The sequence below is a fragment of the Rhinolophus sinicus genome, linkage group LG18, assembly GCF_036562045.2.
Source record: "Rhinolophus sinicus isolate RSC01 linkage group LG18, ASM3656204v1, whole genome shotgun sequence".
Taxonomy (NCBI): Eukaryota; Metazoa; Chordata; class Mammalia; order Chiroptera; family Rhinolophidae; genus Rhinolophus; species Rhinolophus sinicus.
Window position 1 is genome coordinate 13,406,367 of NC_133767.1, and position 19,842 is coordinate 13,426,208.

At 46.4% G+C, this 19,842-nt stretch overlaps 1 long non-coding RNA gene and 1 pseudogene across 1 annotated transcript in view; both read left to right on the plus strand.

Moving 5' to 3' along the window:
* LOC109442785 (heat shock protein 75 kDa, mitochondrial) overlaps positions 1 to 12,378 on the plus strand; it is a 45,175-nt gene extending 32,797 nt beyond the window's left edge. The window contains exons 13-18 of the long non-coding RNA XR_012493103.1: positions 656 to 895; positions 1,609 to 1,697; positions 5,478 to 5,558; positions 7,088 to 7,144; positions 10,097 to 10,174; positions 10,536 to 12,378. This is a non-coding gene — a long non-coding RNA (heat shock protein 75 kDa, mitochondrial). The remainder of the gene's footprint in view (positions 1 to 655; positions 896 to 1,608; positions 1,698 to 5,477; positions 5,559 to 7,087; positions 7,145 to 10,096; positions 10,175 to 10,535) is intronic.
* On the plus strand, positions 683 to 19,751 carry LOC109440103 (CREB-binding protein; annotated as a pseudogene).
* The last annotated feature ends 91 nt before the right edge of the window (positions 19,752 to 19,842 follow it).

The following is a 19,842-nucleotide window of genomic DNA, read 5'->3' on the forward strand; positions in this document are numbered from 1 at the left end:
TTCTGTAAAGCCCCAGGGCCCCTGGAGGGGGTATGCGTGAGTGCCTGGGGCGCACTGCCCACTTGCTGTGGTACACAGCCTCTGTGGACTTGCCTTATATTTGGAGTTTTGTGTAAGACTTTATCTAAAGAATGGATTTAAAGAATTGGTGAACATCAATTATAAAATACATGGGCCTCTCACTTTGATATCCCTGGGTAGTCTTGCAAAGGCCATGGTGACCCAACAGATTCTATTATGCAATGTTGCTGTTTTTGTTTCTGTTTTCATGTTTATCTTGGAATTTCATTTGGCTTGCTAGGACCAAGGGTGAATCTCTAGGAAAATATATTGTCTGATAAATTTGGTCACCATTTTAATTAGTACATTAAAATCATTATTTTAAAAATCTTATATTTAAAAGCATCTTTTATTAAACAATTCTTTTAATTTTTTTCTTTAACTTTGCCTTTGAAGTGATTTGATCACACTTGAAAATATTAATTATAATTTTAGATAGTAAAATCAGAGGAAGAGCAGAGGTTCTTTTCAATTCTCATTTCTTACTACTAGAAACAGTTCTGGTACTTTCTATTTTATTGTAAGAAAGCTGCCAGATGAGGCTGGCATTTGAAATTTGGGGATTCCACTAGATTGAGACCGTTTTGTCTTTAAGGATTACTTTGACATTGTGAAGAACCCCATGGACCTTTCCACCATCAAGCGGAAGCTGGACACAGGGCAGTACCAAGAACCCTGGCAGTATGTGGACGATGTCTGGCTGATGTTCAACAATGCCTGGCTTTACAATCGCAAGACATCCCGGGTCTATAAGTTCTGCAGTAAACTTGCAGAGGTCTTTGAACAAGAAATTGACCCTGTTATGCAGTCTCTTGGATATTGCTGTGGACGCAAGGTACAGTATGAACTTGTTCTGGAAAATGAACTTGCCTGGTTCATCCAGCCAGAAGGGGTACAGCAGTGTGATGATGAGATAGACTCAACATTTAGCCACACCTGTGTTCTGGGAAGTATCTAGATGGAGTCTGGTCTTTGGTCAAACAATTGACTGTCTGAAGCAATGTGATGGATGATCAAAGCTAGAGGTGCTTCTTGGGGATGGCCTTGGGTTAAGCATTTTTGGCTGCCCCTGTGTCCGTTCATCTATCTGTAATAAATGTCTTAGACACTACAGTGGTACCTTGGCTTTCAAACCTCTACGTTAATGAACATTTCGATTTACGAATGCCGTAAATTTTAATGGATCTATGGTATCATTAGATAGTAAAATACTTGCTGAATTTGCAGTTTTAGGGGGTGATTTTAAAGGTCTGGAACGGATTAATCCATTTTCATTACTTTCTATGGGAAAACCGCGCCTCGGTTTTCGAACGTTTCAGAACTCGAACAGTCCTCCGCAACGGATTATGTTGGAAAACCGAGGTACCACTGTAATTCTGGCATGTTGTATCCAAAAATGTCTTTAAATGGCTATGGGAATTGTTAGAAAATATCCAGTATACTAGCAGAAATAATTTACTATCTGAATCTAACCCTGCATAGTGGACTAGAACATTACATGACACTAAATCGGATACATTTTTAGTATTTTCTCCTTTGTTTTTGCAGTATGAGTTTTCCCCCCAGACTTTGTGCTGCTACGGGAAGCAGCTGTGTACAATTCCTCGAGATGCCGCCTACTACAGCTATCAGAATAGGTAAGCACTGAGCAGTTTCCTGAATTACAGGACAAAGGAAGGTCTTAGGGCAAGGTGTGCTTGTCTGGTTATAGCCTGGGTACATTATTTCGTTCCTGAAGTTCCAATGAAAGGGGCCACAGTTGTAGTGCTTCTCAGTCACTCAGGTAGGCCCACGGTCTTTTAATGTTAAAGCATGCTTTTACAGTATAAAAATTTAAACTCAAAACTGCACACTACTTGGATCAGGTGCATTCTCAAGTCATGGTCTTTCTAAAAAATAACATATGAACAAGAGTCTGGAGTTGAGAGTAATAATGATTGACATGCCTTTTTCAAGTGATTAATAAAGTTGAAACATTGTGTGAATATTTGCTAGGTAATTTGGCCTGGACAGTCTGATAGAAAGACTTGCGTTAGTGCTGATTCATTAAAACTATAGATTTTTTTTGTTTATAATGAGTAGCACAATAAAAAATGAGATCTGGTGATTTTATTGAGTTGAAGAAAACTCCCCTGGTATAAGGTGGCCTTTTTAGGGTTTTGTGAGTGGTAGGTATGCTTGAGAAATCTTTGCCATTCTCTTCAAATGTTGATGGCTAAAGAATAAATCTATCTTATGCAGAGGGAGAATGAAAATATTTTTTGTTGATTCCTTAACACAAATACAACTTCCGTAGTTTGGGTGTTGTTTTTAAAATTAAGCTTATTTTCATCCATTGTTTTAAGTGGCCACATGTTGTAATATTATAGCATGAGGGCTTTGTGCCTTGCAGCACAGGTTGTAAATCTTAGTCAAATTCAGTTACATTGCCTCCATTTTACGAATTGGCAACTAGATTCTTTATGTGCCCTAGAAGAAGCTTCATGCCTACTTTTCGTCTTTAGGTTCAAATATTAAATGTCAACATTAGGATTTGATGTTTTGATTATTTTGATCTTGTCCGTAATTACCTATGTTCTACTATATTGAAGAAGTAGAGGGCTTTTTGTTATTTGTTCAGAGATACGTGCAAAGGCCTGAATAATTTGGAATTTCGAAACTTTTTCTTCCAATTATGCTTTTTAAATTGTTTTTAAATTTTTAAAAAATACCTAACCATATTCAAGATTATTAATGACTCGCATCAAAATCCTACTTTAAATAAAAACTCTTGACCTAAAAATGTCTAAAAAAGTTTCCGAGCCTTGCCTAGCTCACTTATCCAAGTACCTTTCTGTACAGTGAAACGCTGGTATGAGGCGAAAAGATAGACATCCCTAGAAAGGAACCTCTACTGGAAGTGCAGGCTGTACAACTGTCCTGCTAATAAATATTTTAACATTTGGAATTTAGATTCTGTCTTAGCTCGCTCTACGATCAATAGAGAAGAATTTTAAGACAAAGTTTGAAATAATACCACAGCCCCTTCTTGATGGAATCTCTCCCATAGTGACAAGTGTTGTTCTGGAAGTTCTGGACCTTCAGCACATCCCATAATGTATCAAGCTTAACCTTCTTATCCATAATACGGGCATGGTAACACCTTCCCTGACAGCCTTAGTTGTCAGTCTCCAATGAAATAATGAATTAGAAATTCACTTTGGATACTGTCATGTGCCAAGTAAAATAAAATTATGAATTTTAACAGAATAGTTAAAATTCTACCCGAAAAATGCCTGCTACTGGGTACCCAACACGGTTGGGGCCTAGAAGGAAGAATAGGCAGCAGATCGCTTGCCACCGTCTCCAAAGCTTTGGGGCCTTTTCATTGTTGGTTTCACTGTGCGTGGGTCCTTTGGGACTCTGCCTTTGCTGGCTTGCACAGGTTTTGGCCATATTTAAATTGAGAGCATCTAAAGTTCAATAGAGTAGATAGCATCAGGGAATACTACTGAACCCTAAGAGGAGGTTGTTGGGGAATCAAACAGGATTGGTTTGAAACTTCTGAAATGTCCACTTTATTTCTATATAGAGCTTCATTTTTACTGAACAAGAGTACTTTTCTTACGAGTAGAAACATAAGAATTCTATTTTATTAATAATACATTTTAAAAGTACAGGTATACTGCTTCTCAACTGAATCTCACAAGGTGTGCTTTCTAGAATACTGAACTTGAAGAGATTAACCTGTAATTCTAAGAAAACAGTGGTCTACTTCTGTGATAGACATTTTAACTGCTTACATTTTCTTTCTCAACTTTGACTATTTATGAACACTGACGTTCTGATGAATCATTGTTTCGGCATTTACAGTCCTAAAGTGGGCACTTAGAACAATAGAAAATCCTATAGATCCCTTAAACAAGTGAAACTAATATCTAAACTAGAATACGGTTACGTTTTCACTTGTTTCCGTACTTTAAAAATTTGAGAGTGACTCATGTTGAGAAAACTGTTCTATAGATTTTCCAGTTATTGTCTATAGGCAAGATAGGTATTATATATAGATATCCCAGTTATTTGTATGTACTGATGTGGTACTTAAAACAATCTGCATTTGAAAATTTACTCCATACAGTAAGTTACCCTTACAGATAAACTTTGCAATGATACTTGCTAACTTTAGGTGCCCAGATGTACACCATCATCAGACTGTGTGAACGATTTTTCCTTTACGATTCCATGTTCATCAAATTGCTTCCTTCACACAAAGCAGAATGTCAAGTAGGCGCTTATAGTGTACAGTGAATTTCTGATCTGTTCTGTATTTCCAGGGTGAATAAAGGTTGGGCTAGGGGATAAGGTAAGGGCAGTCTGGCATTAACATCTGTCACCCACTTATTGCCAGGGTGGTTTCAGCCGGATTGAGTAGATGTGTGACCGTGCTCCCTTCTCTGGGCCGTGGTCATTCTCAGCAGGCTGTTAGAGTGAATCCCTTGGCGCCCTCCCTCTCCCTTGAAGCTCAACAGGTTCGGTTCTCCAGTGTCTCTGGCATTGCTTTGGGACGGGCACTAGCGTGTGTTAATTCTCTGTCCCTCCCAGTTTCTGATCCTGAGGTTCTTCAGGGATTGGAGTTAGTTACACACTTAGCATAGGTTTCTGTGGCCACTCCATGTGCAACCATTCAGCCATCCATGCTTTTCCTGGGCCAGTTTCCTCCATTGGAAAAAAATGGGTATTTGTATTGTAACCCAATTATTAATTGATTAACATGAGAAAAATAACAGGAAAAAAATTAAAACCAGTTCTGGGTGCTGAACATTTTTATACCTTTAAAGATATGGCTTAAATACCAGAAATGAAATCTCTGAATTGCTGTCAAGCATAAATTTTCCGTTTTGAAAAATAAAGCTATTTCAGTTTAAATTGCTTTTCTAAGGCCTTTTATGAGACTGTTTTGTTCAGAGTAAATTTTTTTCCATCTCAAACCCTGGAGTTATATTTGATATTCTCTAAGTAATAACAAAATTCAGACTCCTAAATTTAGGCTCCTTGCAATTATAATATTAACAACTCCTTGCGAACATTTGCGGCTTGGAGCTGGACCGAGCCCAGTCGTTGTTAGTGATGATGGCCTGTGATGTGTGCAATGAGACCGAATGCTAATCAATGCTTTGCCTTGGCTTTCTGCTCTGTGTTGTCTTGGTGTTTGCGTCTTACCTCTATGTCTGTGCTATTTGTTCCCTTCCCTATTCTCTAATCCTGCCCTTCCCCACCTGCCCCTGTTCCTCTCATTGTCCTCACTGACCCATCAATCAACCAACAACGCCCCCCCTTCGTCGTGGTGATCTGCCCTGCTCTGATTGGTGGCTTCGTTGCTTGGGTGGCTGTGTGTTATGATGGACCAGTTCACCCAAGTATGGCCTTCTTGCTGACAGGTATCATTTCTGTGAGAAGTGTTTCACAGAGATTCAGGGGGAGAATGTTACCCTGGGTGACGACCCTTCACAACCCCAGACGTAAGTACCATCCTGTCATTTTTCTTGGGGGTGACTCTGAATTGTTTGTTTGCCTCTTGTCTAGGAGTAAAAGGGAAGCAACACTGCCATTTGGACTTGGGTGTGGTGTATTTTCTCGTATTAACTGTGCCCACATTGACACTTCAACATGTAGCTACTGGAGCCGAACACCAGTGCCACTTTCACGTCTTTCCCTCCATTTAAGACCGTATGCGATAGCCCCCACCAGACAGTTCACTGCTCTCTCTTGACCTTGCTCTGTCCATTCTTCAAAAACACCTGCTATTTCCTGGTGGCTGTCACCCTCCATTTGGGGAAATTACAAATTTTCGGTTACACCTAAGAAACCAGGTAACCCTAGTCACAGAACTGGCAGTGGCAAAAAATGGATCTTATGCGCCTACCCCATCTGTAGCGTGTAATTGATCTTCCACTGAAACCTTGTAGTTACAAAGCTAATAGAACGCAGCTAATGAGCTCCCAGAGAGTGAATGTGTCCCTTCCTTGCTGGAGGCTTGACTCTTGCTCACTAGATCCAATGCAGACAGGCCTGAGTTGGCTCATTCATTCCTTCACTGAGTCCACCTTTCCCTTCCTGATGGAGTCACCCGTGAGCAGTCAAATGTCCAGAAAAAGCAAATCCACAAATTGGATGGTAAACTCATTTATATGCTTGAGATACCTAAAAACCTGCCAGCCACCATGTCTGCCAGCGTTCTGTGGTTCCCACTGAAGCAGTTTACAGCAGTGGAGGACACTTACTCTGCAACTCAAGTTTACTTTGTTCAAATGCGAAGCAAATCATAGCCACTTGTAAGTCATACAAACCAAAATGACAGAAATTCTACATGTGGAATTTATTTTTACATCCCGTCATTTTAATTCTTTGGTCCTATTGGGTGATTAATAATTAGATTGTATAATTCTAAGAATCAGAAGTAATTCACAACTCCACCCATTCTGTGAGTTCGCCCACACTTGCCTTTTAAGTGTGTACTTTCATTTTCAATAAATCACTTTTGCATTCCTGAAAAACAAAAGTAATTCACATATACACTGATCATAACCAAAGGACGGTAGAAACCAGTACTCAGCCCTTTAAGAGTAAAATATCCCCAAATAGATGCTGACCTTGTGTCATTGATGGAATATTGGAATTAACAGAATTGGTTACACCAATATCAGTCAAATTCAGCAGCCACTCACCATATAGATTTTATTGAAAATTAACAGGTTTGAATCTAAACACAATTTTGCCGTCATATTTTCACTAGTCTTAATTAAATCTTATAATGTGTGCTGATGACAGTTGGGAGGAAATAGTCCAAGAAAGATAAAGAATAAATGGTAGTGCTTTCTGTGGAATTAAGTTTTATGTGTTCGTGCCATCTTTACATCTATTTGAGATTTCAGTTGACCATTATTTAGTTTGTACTTGAAGAACTGGTCACAAAATAATATCCCAGAGACTATAGTTTTTACTCAACAAATTCAGTTAAATAACATTTGTCCTTTTTTTTTAAAATAAGGACAATTTCAAAGGATCAGTTCGAAAAGAAGAAAAATGATACCTTAGATCCTGAACCGTGAGTATATAGCTAGTTCTTTCTGACTTTTAGATTTTAGTTCCCAATCAGGGAAGCTCCTCCTTACGATTCGGTTGTCAGAGAAGACTTTGGAAACATACTGCCCTGGGTGGAATTTATTTGTGTGAAGTTATTTCAGAAACGGATTCTTCTTTAACTCACACAAAGTATGTATGTCTCTGTGACATACTCTCCAGTTACTGAATTTTAACAGTGATACATGGATGTTTGGTTCTATTAGAACCTCTCTAATAACTAACTCGGTGATTGGTGTCTTTCCAAGCCATTTTGTGCGCATCTTTAGAGACTGAAGGTAGGCGTATTTGGTAGAGTAGTGCTGGCATCATTTAAAGGGAAATTTCAGAAAGAAAACCTCTCAGAAACCCCTTTCTGAAAATAAATAATGGGAAGCCTGGTGTATGTTCTTGCCACTGTCTTTGGTATGGTAGATTTTCAAACGCCGTTGTCAAATACTTGACTTTTCTCCAGTGATCGGTGCGAATGCTGCGTTTGCAAAGTTTGCTTTGTGATTGCCCTTAAAGAGGCTTCAGAGCTCCTTCAGTGTGGCGGCCCCTCCCAGGTCCCCAAAACTGTCCTCGGGGCACCCCAGTGTGATGAGGGGCCCACTGTGTTCTGTCCCGGTGGTGAATGCCTGTTCAGGGCTGTTGGGTGAGCACAGGCTTCAACATCATTGGGGGTTTGAGAAATGTGGGCGGTACCTTCAGAGCTGAGACACAGCTCCTCCCCTGTCTTGGCCCTGACCCTACCCCCAGCTCCAGGGAGGCCGATTGCTGCAGTGGAAGACAAGACTTTCCACCCAGGCCTCATTTTGAAACCTAGCTTGACTGTTGTTGGGAGCCGGCTTGGTCTCCTACTAGCAGTGCTGAGCGAGGCCAGAGGCACGCTGACTCCTAGGACTGCAGCCCCAGCAGTGCGGGGGCATGGGGCCCCTGCCCAGGTCATTAATGACGAGTGGACTGTCCATCCTGATTGTCCATATTCCTGGTCACAGTATGCCCTCCCCTGCAGTTCCTCAGTTTCACTACAATTTATGTTCACTTTTCAATTTCAAATGCATCACATTAGAATACTAGGTGCGAGGCAGTGGGCGATACACAAGGGGCTCCATCTTTCAGTAAAAGAGGTAGATGGCTCGTAGCACAGACAGCAAAGGCAGTAAGGTGGGCCAGCGATGAGAGGCCTGGCGTGGGGCAGAGTGGCATCCAGGGAAGGTGCCTGTGGACGCAGATGTTGGGGGAGGGGCAGAGCAGCCGAGACCCAAAGGAATGAAACAACACAGGATGCGCAACAGTACTGCAGGTGAGCTGGAGGGATTGGTAGGTAGGTGATGTGGATGGAGCCCCAAGCCCCGAGGGGCGGGCAGGGCAGGTGGAGAGCGCTAGGTGCAGTGCCCCCAACACTGCTCTTTGACATGCAGATTTCCTCCTGGACATGCCTGGGAGGCTTGGGGGGGACATTGTTGGTTTCTGTTACAGAAAGGTCACCTGGACCTGTGAGGTGGATTCTCCAGGAAAGGAGACTTTGCTCCCTAGTAGGGAAACTAGTTAGGGGCCTCAGAGCAGCAGCCCAGGTAGGAGGTGGAAGGCTGAGTGAAGGACAGCCTTCCGGTGAAGGAGACCACACTGGGGGTGAGGAAGGGGCCAGTCTAGATGGCGGCTCAGTTAACTGCGAACAGACACGCAGGAAGGGGAGCCAGCCAACTGGTGAATAATGGGTAGGAGGGGAGCGAGGCTGAAAAACAAAATTGATAGAACGTGTATCCTATTTTTTGATGCTCCACTTCCCTGACGTAGGTGGGAAGGGTTGAGAATGGGGTGTCTTGGGAGAGGGCACAGAAACTGAGGGAGTTATTGCCTGCTGACCTTTTAAATTCTTAACTCAGAGATGAGCTCGACTTCGGAGATTTCAGAGAAGGAGCTGGTTGTGGGTAATGCAGCCCTTGAGGAAGGAGTGAAGGTTCGGAACAGCCACCATATAGAGTGGGTGGAGGGGAGGGGGACACAGCCCGAGAATACTCAAGGACAGCCAGTTATTGGCGCTGCTGTTTCTCCCAGTTTTGCGTGTGTGTCTCTATTCCAACAGAACAAACAGAGAAGCTGAGTTAGGCTCGATCCATGGTCGAAGCCTTGCTCAGCAAGAACAGTGGGGAGATCAGGGACCAAGGGCTTGTCAGAATACAGAGTGTGTCTGGTTACAGGGCTCGGCCTCTAGGCTAACAGGCAGGAGAGTTTGGGGAGAAATGTACCCTCTAGCCCCTTAAGACTTCTACCAGGTGTAAGTGTGGTGACGGAAAGGGAGTGGCTGAAAAAATAGAAGGTTTCGACCTTCAAGTATATTAGCAATTAAGATTCCCAGGTGAGCCTGGGTGGGGGCTGCAGCAGAGGCGAGTGGCGCAGTGCGTCCTCTTGCTCTCCAGTGTTTACTTGAATAAGGGCCGTCATTTACCAGTCAGCTTGGCACTTCTCACCTGTGTGGCCGACTCAGAGCGACGCTTCCTGTGCCAAGGCCTACGAACAAATGTTTACAACACTGAAAGTATTGTTCTCTGTTATTTAAGTCCGTTGAAGCATGTGCAGTTACCTAGAGCAAGCATTGGTCGTGAAGATGTGTGGTCATGTCACATACTGGCCCATTAAACATGCCATTATCGCAGCAATTTTTAAAAGTAAAGATTCATTTCTAGTTGCAAAGGAGGTTGGGAGAAGAGAAGGAGGAGGCATTTGTACAATAAAGAGGAGAAAGTCAGCTTTTCCTATAGAAAATATACTGACACATTTTAAAAATATGGTTGAATCAATCAACAGATGCATTCATGCCACAGATACTCAAAGAAATCCGGAGGACAAGGTGTGAACACAGTACACAAACTCATGCAGACCACTCCGTTGTGTGGTTCCCTGAGCATTTCAGTGTGCTTTCTTTGTCTTCTAGTTTTGTTGATTGCAAGGAGTGTGGCCGGAAGATGCATCAGATTTGTGTTTTACACTATGATATCATTTGGCCTTCAGGGTGAGTAATTTCCTGGTGATTTCCTGTGATCTTGGGAAAGGGAGCAGTTGTGCATAGACTGGAGGGGAGGGTGCCCGCTGCTGCTGCTGCTGCGTTTCATTCATTGTAGTCAGCAAGAATTCAGCAATTAAGATAGATGGCAGTTGTTCTAAATGTAAGTCTTAAGTGTTTGCTTACTTTAGGAATTGTAGAATCAAAGCAGTCTGCCTGTTCACTTTTGTATAATGATGCGATTTAAGCTGCCAGGAAAGTATTTTAATGCTACATTTCACTGGCTTGGCACATACACTGTTTTCTGTTATCTGATCACACCCATTATTTTATTTATGTATTAATTGTTATTCATTTATTTTTCTTGCAGCTTTGTGTGTGACAACTGCTTGAAGAAAACTGGCAGAACTCGAAAAGAAAACAAATTCAGTGCTAAGAGTAAGTTGTGGAAGGATTTCTGTTTCCTGATCTGTACATTGTAGAAACTTACATAATTTTCAGTCTTTCTTTGGTTCCTCTCAACGCGTGGCTTTGGAGCTCACTTGTCCACTGTTTTTACCTGTGATTTTGTTTTCTAATACTTGGTATTTTTCTTGTCTTACCCTTAAAGAGAATCATTTGGTCTGGTCCTTCCGTGAAAGTCAGTTTTATGCTCAGTACATGTTTTAGATGAAAGTTTGGAAAGCTTATATATATAGTAAACTTTTGTCAGTTCTGAGAGAAAAGATTTGTCAGCAGATCCTTCTCAAGTAGCTTAGAAATAAGTCCTCCCCTTACACACACACACACACACACACACACACACTCTCTCTCTCACACACACTCACTCTCACACACTCACTCTCACACTCTGATGTCCCGTGTGAGCAACACGCTCAGCCCTGGGCCCGTGTGTGGGCGGCCACTCACCCATCACTAGGTGTGGACCCTGCTGTTGTGAGGCGTGACCTTCTCGGGCCTCTTGGGAATCGGCTGCCATCCACCCAGGGCTGGTAGGAGCCTGGTCTGCACAAAGACCTTCTAAGAATGTCACTGCTGCAGTAGAGACAGCAATCTGTTGCTACTAAAAGTAACTTTACATAGGGTCCTGATTTTTTTATAGATAACATTCTTTTCAAAAGTGCAATATGGAACCTTCATCCACTTGGCTCTCAAGTACTGGGGGCCGCCTTCCACCACATGGTGTTCCTAGGCTGTCCCTTTGCTGAGTCAACAGCAAGCCGGGGAGGGGAGCCACCTGCAGGGGCACTTTAAAGCTCACCTGCCCCAGTGTTCCCCGCAGCTCTCGCCTTTGTCCAGCAGGACAGGTGACTAGCACACCGCTCAGGGCATCCCTGACAAGAGCCAGGCCATGTGAGGAGCTGGGAGTACAAGAGAAATGGGAGAGGAAAAGGGAGAGGAAGCAGGCAAGGAGGAAGTCAGGGTTAATTCAAGTTCAAACTCTGGAGGTACCAAAATCCACAGTTATCCTATAACTTAAACTCACTCTTGTAAAATGTTTTGAAATACTGAGGAACTCACGGACTCACTTTCTCACCCCCCTTTCATGTTCTTGGACCTTTTATACTGAAATCCAGGCATCTAGGCTCTTTTTATTGCTAGATGGAACTGCTACTTCAAGCCGTGGAAGGGTAGATTTGTGTTTAAAAAAACAATACAAAAAATATATTTTTTTGTTAAAAACCAGTTGATTTAGGGCCGCCCCGATGGCTCAGGCGTTTAGAGATCCATGCTCCTAACTCCGAAGGCTGCCGATTCGATTCCCACATAGGCCAGTGGGCTCTCAACCATAAGGTTGCCAGTTCAATTCCTCGAGTCCCGCAAGGGATGGTGGGCTCCGCCCCCTGCAACTAAGATTGAACACCGCACCTTGAGCTGAGCTACCGCTGAGCTCCCGGATGGCTCAGTTGGTTGGAGGGTGTCCTCTCAACCACAAGGTTGCCGGTTCGACTCCCGCAAGGGATGGTGGGCTGCTCCCCCTGCAATTAACAACAGCAACTGGACCTGGAGCTGAGCTGCGCCCTCCACAACTAAGACTGAAAGGACAACAACTTGAAGCTGAATGGCACCCTCCACAACTGAGATTGAAAGGACAACAACTTGACTTGGAAAAAAGTCCTGGAAGTACACACTGTTCCCCAATAAAGTCCTGTTCCCCTTCCCCAAGAAAATCTTTAAAAAATGAATAAATAAAATGACCCCGTTGATTTAAATATCTGGTCTCTTTTGTTTTTTTGTTTTGTTTTTTGATTTGGGGGAAGGGGGCTTTGTTTGGATTCTTTTGTCGTCATTGCTGGTGACTCATGCCTTTTTTTAATGGGAAAAACAAGTTCAGTATGTTCATATTTTTCATTAGTATTTTCAAGATTTTAAACATTTATGTTTAAAAGTGAGAAGAAAAATAATATTCAGAAACTGATTCGTGAAATAATGCAAGCTTATAATGTATCCCGACAACTATGTGACGTTGCGGGAAGATTTTTTTCTATTGTGAACTCCTTGGGCGTTCTCCAAGTATTACCCCCGGATGGTAGGAACCAGCTTGTGCGCACACAAGTACACACCCACACATGTCTATCTATACGTACTGGCTTAAGCCAAACTCTTGCAGATGTAGAAATTGTTGCTTTGTTTCTCTGATAAAACTGGTTTTAGACAAAAAGTAGGAATGATTCTCTCAGACCACGCTGATGTTAATAGAGAGGAGCGGCCTTTTCTTTCTTCTATGTGAAACTTGAAATGAGGAAAAGCAATTCTAGTGTAAATCATGCAAGTGCTATAATTACTATAAATAAGAAAATTCAGGAAGATGCAATCACTGTATAGAATGGTAAAGTACCAACTCATTTCTTATATCATATTGTTAAATAAACTGTGTGCAACAGACAAAAAGGGTGGTCCTTCTTGAATTCCTGTACATGGTCTTAACACTTAGTCATGTACATGGTCTTAACATTTTGTTATGAAAATGCTGTTTTCCACATTGTATTTGGACTATGTATGTGTTTTTTTCCCCATGGTATATAAAGTACCGCTTAAAATTGATATAAATTAGTGAAGTCTTTAACATGTATTCTGTTCTTTAAGATCCCTGTAAGAATGTTTCAGGTTATTTATTTATATATATTTTTGGAGTCTGTTCTTTGTAAGACATGATTCTGGTTGTTTGCTCGTAGAGGCGAGGCGGGGGCTGAGGTCCTGGTGGCCATGCGGGTGGCAGCTGGGCTCAGCCAAGGCCTGGAAGATTCTCTTTCCAGTGACCGAGATGGTCAGCTCAGTGACGGCTGCACACATCAGTGTCCACGGGAGGGCTTCACCCACAAAATTAGGGACACGAATGGGTCAGAAACAGCACTTTGTCGCCTATCCCCCTCCTGTCAGCCAGTACGACGCCTAAAACTAGAGTACAGGGTTCCTGCAGTTTTCCCCCCAACCCCCCTTCCTGCATACAGATCCCAGAAGTGATGCAAAGGGTGCTCAGAAAAGTCTCCTAGGAGGAGCTCTTCCATCCAAATCTGCCCACCTCTTTTACGCCCTCCTCCTCCTCAGCTGCTTAAGGCTGTAACTTGGGGGTCATCCTGACCCCTTCCACCTGGAATCATTCCCTGACAATGTCCCCTCCAATGCCCCAACTATGTCCAGGCTCCAAGGAGGATACTATCCTGCTTCCTGTATTTTGCAGCTCCTGTCACAATCTCTAGTGACCCTGTTTAGTACAACGTGGCGGTGAGGCTTTAGTGCGCCTCACAATCATCTGGGGAGCTGCCTGGACCCCACTTGAGGCGAGGCCAGAGAATGTGCATTTACCTGGCTCGGTCCTCTGTGAGCAAGGGAGTCGGTCTGAATCCCCAACTAGACTCTGAGCTCCAGCAGGGCAAGAGAAATGAAACGAATGGCCCAGTTTTGCTGGTGGGTGTTGGCTCCAGGATTCGCGTGTTGGTGTAGACAAGTCAAGCCTGAATCCTCCCTTTCACTCCTTTTAGCTCTTGGGCCTGCCTCGGTTGGAAGAGACTGACTTCCAACGGTCTGGACGGGCGGCCGGGGGCTTATAAAGTCCCCAGAGACATTGTTTCTGCCCGGGAGCCGCGCTTTCAAACCCCCCCTTGTGAGGGATGCACAAAACGAGGCCCAGCTTCCTGGGAGTGTCTGGGGCGGCTGCGCGCCCGGCCTGTCGCCCTTGACAACGCGGCAGAAGGTCACAGAGGTCCCGCCCGAGGGTACCACGCGTGCCACGGAGGCCCCGCCCACCCGCCGGCGCAGGCAGCGGACCACACGGCCCGGCGCGCGCGCTGTGACGTCACTGCCCCGCCTGAGAGAGGCCCCGCCCCGGGCGTGTGCGGAAGCGCTGATCGCTCGGGAGGAAGGAGACAGCGTAGGAGGTAGGTGCGCTGCTGTGTCTCTCTCATGGGGTGAACCAGGCTGCTGTGGGCCCCCCACCCCGTAGATGGTCACAGACTCCCATCCAGTGCTCACCCGGGCTGCCAGTGTCGGCGTCTGGGACAGTCCCCGCAGGAGTGGCTCTGTGATCTCGGGGTGGGGCACAGAGCGGGGCCTCTGTCATGCCTCTGTCTTTATTTTCTGCTTTCTCCAGCCTCCTTTTGTCTTGTCCGCCTCTCATTCCCTACCGCTGGGAGTTTCAGACAGCAGGTGGAAAGGGCCGGAGGGGCCCTGGAAGAGGCTGGGGTCAGGGCGAGGAGGTGGATCCTGTCGTCTCTAGAGCCTTCTGGGCTTTGGGGTAGTTCCCAGAAGAGAAGCTTTCGGGGGGCGGCTGGGATGTCTGCTCACGCTGGGCCGAGTGCTGACGCGGGCCTGTGCCTTTTCCTTGTCCACAGGACTACGACCTTTGCATCAACTGCTACAACACAAAGAGCCACACACACAAGATGGTGAAGGAGGGGCAGGGCCTGGACGACGAGGGCGGCAGCCAGGGTGAGCCGCAGTCCAAGAGCCCGCAGGAGTCGCGGCGCCTGAGCATCCAGCGCTGCATCCAGTCCCTGGTGCACGCCTGCCAGTGCCGCAACGCCAAGTGCTCGCAGCCATCCTGCCAGAAGATGAAGCGCGTCGTGGGGCACACCAAGGATTGCAGGCTCAAGACCAACGGAGGCTGCCCGGTGTGCAAGCAGCTCATCGCCCTCTGCTGCTACCACGGCAAACACTGCCGAGAAAACAAATGCCCTGTGCCGTTCTGCCCCCACATCAAACACAAGCTCCGCCAGCAGCAGATCCTGCACCGCATGCAGCAGGCGCAGTGTGCTCCCACAGCAACCTAGCCGTCTGTCCCCCTCAACCTTTCCCTAAGGAAAGAAGAAGTTGTGGGATTGTGCCTTTCTGGGGTTGAGTTTATAATATCCTGAGTCTTTCCATCTGGTCATCAAGAGACCGGTCTGCGGTCAAAGATTCCTCACGGGAGGGACAACTCAAGCCATACGGGACCCCGTTGAGACCCCAATGAGCTGCTATAAGAAATAATAAAAAGGAGGCTTGCCCCTCCTTCCTCCTGTTCTTGTGGGAAGCTGCTGCTTGCCTCTGCTACTCCCTCTCACCTTATTGTGAGAGAGGCCCATTAGAGCGATAAGATGTAGCTCTTACTGCTCAGCTCATGGGACACTTTCACCGAGAGAGACTCTCCCCCAGGGTGGTGCATACGGCACCTTAGTCATTTTGGGATGACATGCTTCAGCTGCTTTGGGACAAATAATTGGGTCTGGAAATCATTTTTTTGAAATGGTGTAAGAGTTTCACAGACCCTGCCTCTAATCATGTGATGCGCTTTGTTTGTAATCAATAAATACTGTCAGTGACCCGATTCGGGGCTCCAGTCTCTTGAGGCTGCTAGTCCCTTGGTCCTCTGTGATTTAACGGTATATAAGTCTCTGTCTCTTTATTATAGTTTAACCCTCGCCGCCTCCCTCGCCTTCCCACGGTTTGTGGTGTGCATGTTGCAACAGCGCAGCTTTGCGCCGACGGATGGCCACCATGAACTCCCGCAACGTGCCTCAGCAGAGTCTGCCTTTCCCTACCTCAGCACCACCCGGGACCCCCACGCAGCAGCCCAGCACGCCCCAGACACCACAGCCCCCCGCCCAGCCCCAGCCCTCGCCTATGAGCATGTCACCAGCCAGCTTCCCCAGAGTGGCCCGGACTCAGCTCCCACCACGGTGTCCACCGGGAAGCCCACCAACCAGGTGCTGGCCCCGCCCCCCCCCAGCCCCCACCTGCCGCGGTGGAGGCGGCCTGGCAGATCGAGCGCGAGGCCCAGCAGCAGCAGCAGCACCTGCACCGGGTGAACATCAACTGGCATGCCCCCGGGCTGCTCGGCCATGGTGACCCCGGTGAGCCAGATGGCCCCCGTTGGCCTGAACGTGCCCTGGCCCAGCCAGGTCTGTGGCCCGTAATGCTCAACCTGCCTCCTGGGCAGTGGCAGCAGGCGCCCATCCCCCAGCAGCAGGCGATGCCGGGCATGCCCAGGCCCGTGATGTCCACGCAGGCCCAGCCTGCCGTGGCTGGGCCGCGGATACCCAGTGTGCACCTGCCGCGGAGCATCTCGCCCAGCGCCCTGAGGGACCTGCTGCGGACCCTGAAGTCGCCCAGCTCCCCGCAGCAGCAGCAGCAGGTGCTCAACATCCTCAAGTCAACTCCGCAGCTGATGGCAGCTTTCATCAAACAGCGCACGGCCAAGTATGTGGCCGTCAGCTCGGCCTGCAGCCGCAGCCCAGCCTGCACCAGCAGCCTGGCCTGCAGAACCTGAACGCCATGCAAGCCGGCGGCCCACAGTCTGGTGTGCCCCTGCAGTAGTAGGCAATGGGAGGCCTGAACCCGCAGGGCCAGGCCCTGAACATCATCATGAACCAGGGCACAACCCCAGAAAGGCGAGTATGAACCTGCAGTACAGAGAGCAACAGTAGCAGCAGCAGCAGCAGCAACAGCAGGGCAGTGCGGGCACGGCCATGGGCATGGCCGGACATGGCCAGTTCCAGCAGCCTCAAGGACCCGGAGGCTACCCCCCAGCCATGCAGCAGCAGCGGATGAAGCAGCAGATTGGGTCCCTGGGCCAGCCGAACCCCATGAGCCCCCAGCAGCACATGCTCGCAGGACAGGCACAGGCCTTGCACCTCCCCGGCCAGCAGATGGCCACGTCCCTCAGTAGCCAGGTGCGCTCTCTGGCCCCTGTCCATCTCCGCGGCCCCAGTCCCAGACTCCACATTCCAGCCCATCGCCAGGGATACAGCCCCAGCCTTCACAACACTGTGTCTCGCCCTAGACTGGTTCCCCCCACCCAGGACTCGCAGTCACCATGGCCAGCTCCGTAGATCAGGGACACTTGGGAAACCCCGAACAGAGTGCAATGCTCCCACAGCTGAACACCCTCAACCGGAGTGCACTGTCCAGTGAGCTGTCCCTGGTCGGCGACACCACAGGAGACACCCTAGAAAAGTTTGTGGAGGGTTTGTAGCATTGTGAGAGCATCACTTTTTTTCCCCCCCTTTCATGTTCTTGGACCTTTTGTACTGAAATCCAGGCATCTAGGCTCTTTTTATTCCTAGATGGAACTGCTACTTCAAGCCGTGGAAGGGTAGATTTGTGTTTTAAAAAACAATACAAAGAGTATATTTTTTTGTTAAGAACCAGGTGATTTAGGGCTGCCTCGGTGGCTCAGGCGGTTAGAGCTCCATGGTCCTAACTCCCAAGGCTGCCGGTTCGATTCCCACATTGGCTAGTGGGCTCTCAACTACAAGGTTGCCAGTTCGATTCCTGGAGTCCCACAAGGGATGGTGGGGTCCACCCCCTGCAACTAAGATTGAACACCGCACCTTGAGCTGAGCTGAGCTGCCTCCCGGATGGCTCAGTTGGTTGGAAGGTGTCCTCTCAACCACAAGGTTGCCGTTTCGACTCCCGCAAGGGATGGAGGCTGCTCGCCCTGCAATTAACAACAGCAACTGGACCTGGAGCTGAGCTGCGCCCTCCACAACTAAGACTGAAAGGACAACGACTTGAAGCTGAATGGCACCCTCCACAACTAAGATTGAAAGGACAACAACTTGACTTGAAAAAAAGCCCTGGAAGTACACACTGTTACCCCATAAAGTCCTGTTCCCCTTCCCCAAGAAAATCTTCAAAAAAAAAATAAATAAAATGACCCAGTTGATTTAAATATCTGGTCTCTTTTGCTTTTTTATTTTGTTTTTTGATTTGGGGGAAGGGGACTTTGTTTGGATTCTTTTGTCGTCATTGCTGGTGACTCATGCCTTTTTTAACAGGAAAAACAAGTTCAGTATATTCATATTTTTTATTAGTATTTTCAAGACTTTAAACATTTATGTTTAAAAGTGAGAAGAAAAATAATATTCAGAAACTGATTCGTGAAATAATGCAAGCTTATAATGTATCCCGACAACTTTGTGACGTTGCGGGAAGATTTTTTTCTATTGTGAACTCTGTGGGTGTTCTCCAAGTATTACCCCTGGACGGTAGGACCCGGCTCCTGGGCGCACACACGTACACACCCACACACATCTATCTATACGTACTGGCTTAAGCCAAACTCTTGTCTTGCAGATGTAGAAATTGTTGCTTTGTTTCTCTGATAAAACTGGTTTTAGACAAAAAGTAGGAATGATCCTCTCAGACCACGCTGATGTTAATAGAGAGGAGCGGCCTTTTCTTTCTTCTATGTGAAACTTGAAATGAGGAAAAGCAATTCTAGTGTAAATCATGCAAGTGCTATAATTACTATAAATAAGAAAATTCAAGAAGATTCAATCACTGTATAGAATGGTAAAATACCAACTCATTTCTTATATCATATTGTTAAATAAACTGTGTGCAACAGACAAAAAGGGTGGTCCTTGAATTCATGTACATGGTCTTAACACTTAGTGTTCGGGGGTTTTTTGTTATGGAAATGCTGTCTTCAACATTGTATTTGGGCTATGCATGTGGTTTTTTCCCCATGGTATATAAAGTACCGCTTAAAATTGATATAAATTAGTGAAGTTTTTAACATGTATTCTGTTCTTTAAGATCCCTGTAAGAATGTTTAAGGTTATTTATTTATATATATTTTTGGAGTCTGTTCTTTGTAAGACATGATTCTGGTTGTTTGCTCGTAGAGGCGAGGTGGGGGCTGAGGTCCTGGTGGCCATGCGGATGGCAGCTGGGCTCAGCCAAGGCCTGGAAGATTCTCTTTCCAGTGACCGAGATGGTCAGCTCAGTGACGGCTGCACACATTCAGTGCTCACGGGAGGGCTTCACCCACAAAATTAGGGACACGAATGGGTCAGAAACAGCACTTTGCCGCGTATCCACCTCCTGTCAGCCACTACGCCCCCAAAAACTAGAGTACAGGGTTCCTGCAGTTTCCCCCAACCCCCCTTCCTGCATACAGATCCCAGAAGTGATGCAAAGGGTGCTCAGAAAAGTCTCCTAGGAGGAGCTCTTCCATCCAAATCTGCCCACCTCTTTTACGCCCTCCTCCTCCTCAGTTGCTTAAGGCTGTAACTTGGGGGTCACCCTTGACCCCTTCCTCCTGGAAGCATTCCCTGACAATGTCCCCTCCAACGCCCCAACTATGTCCAGGCCCCAAGGAGGACACTATCCTGCTTCCTGTATTTTGCAGCTCCTGTCACAATCTCTAGTGACCCTGTTTTAGTACAACGTGGCGGTGAGGCTTTAGTGCG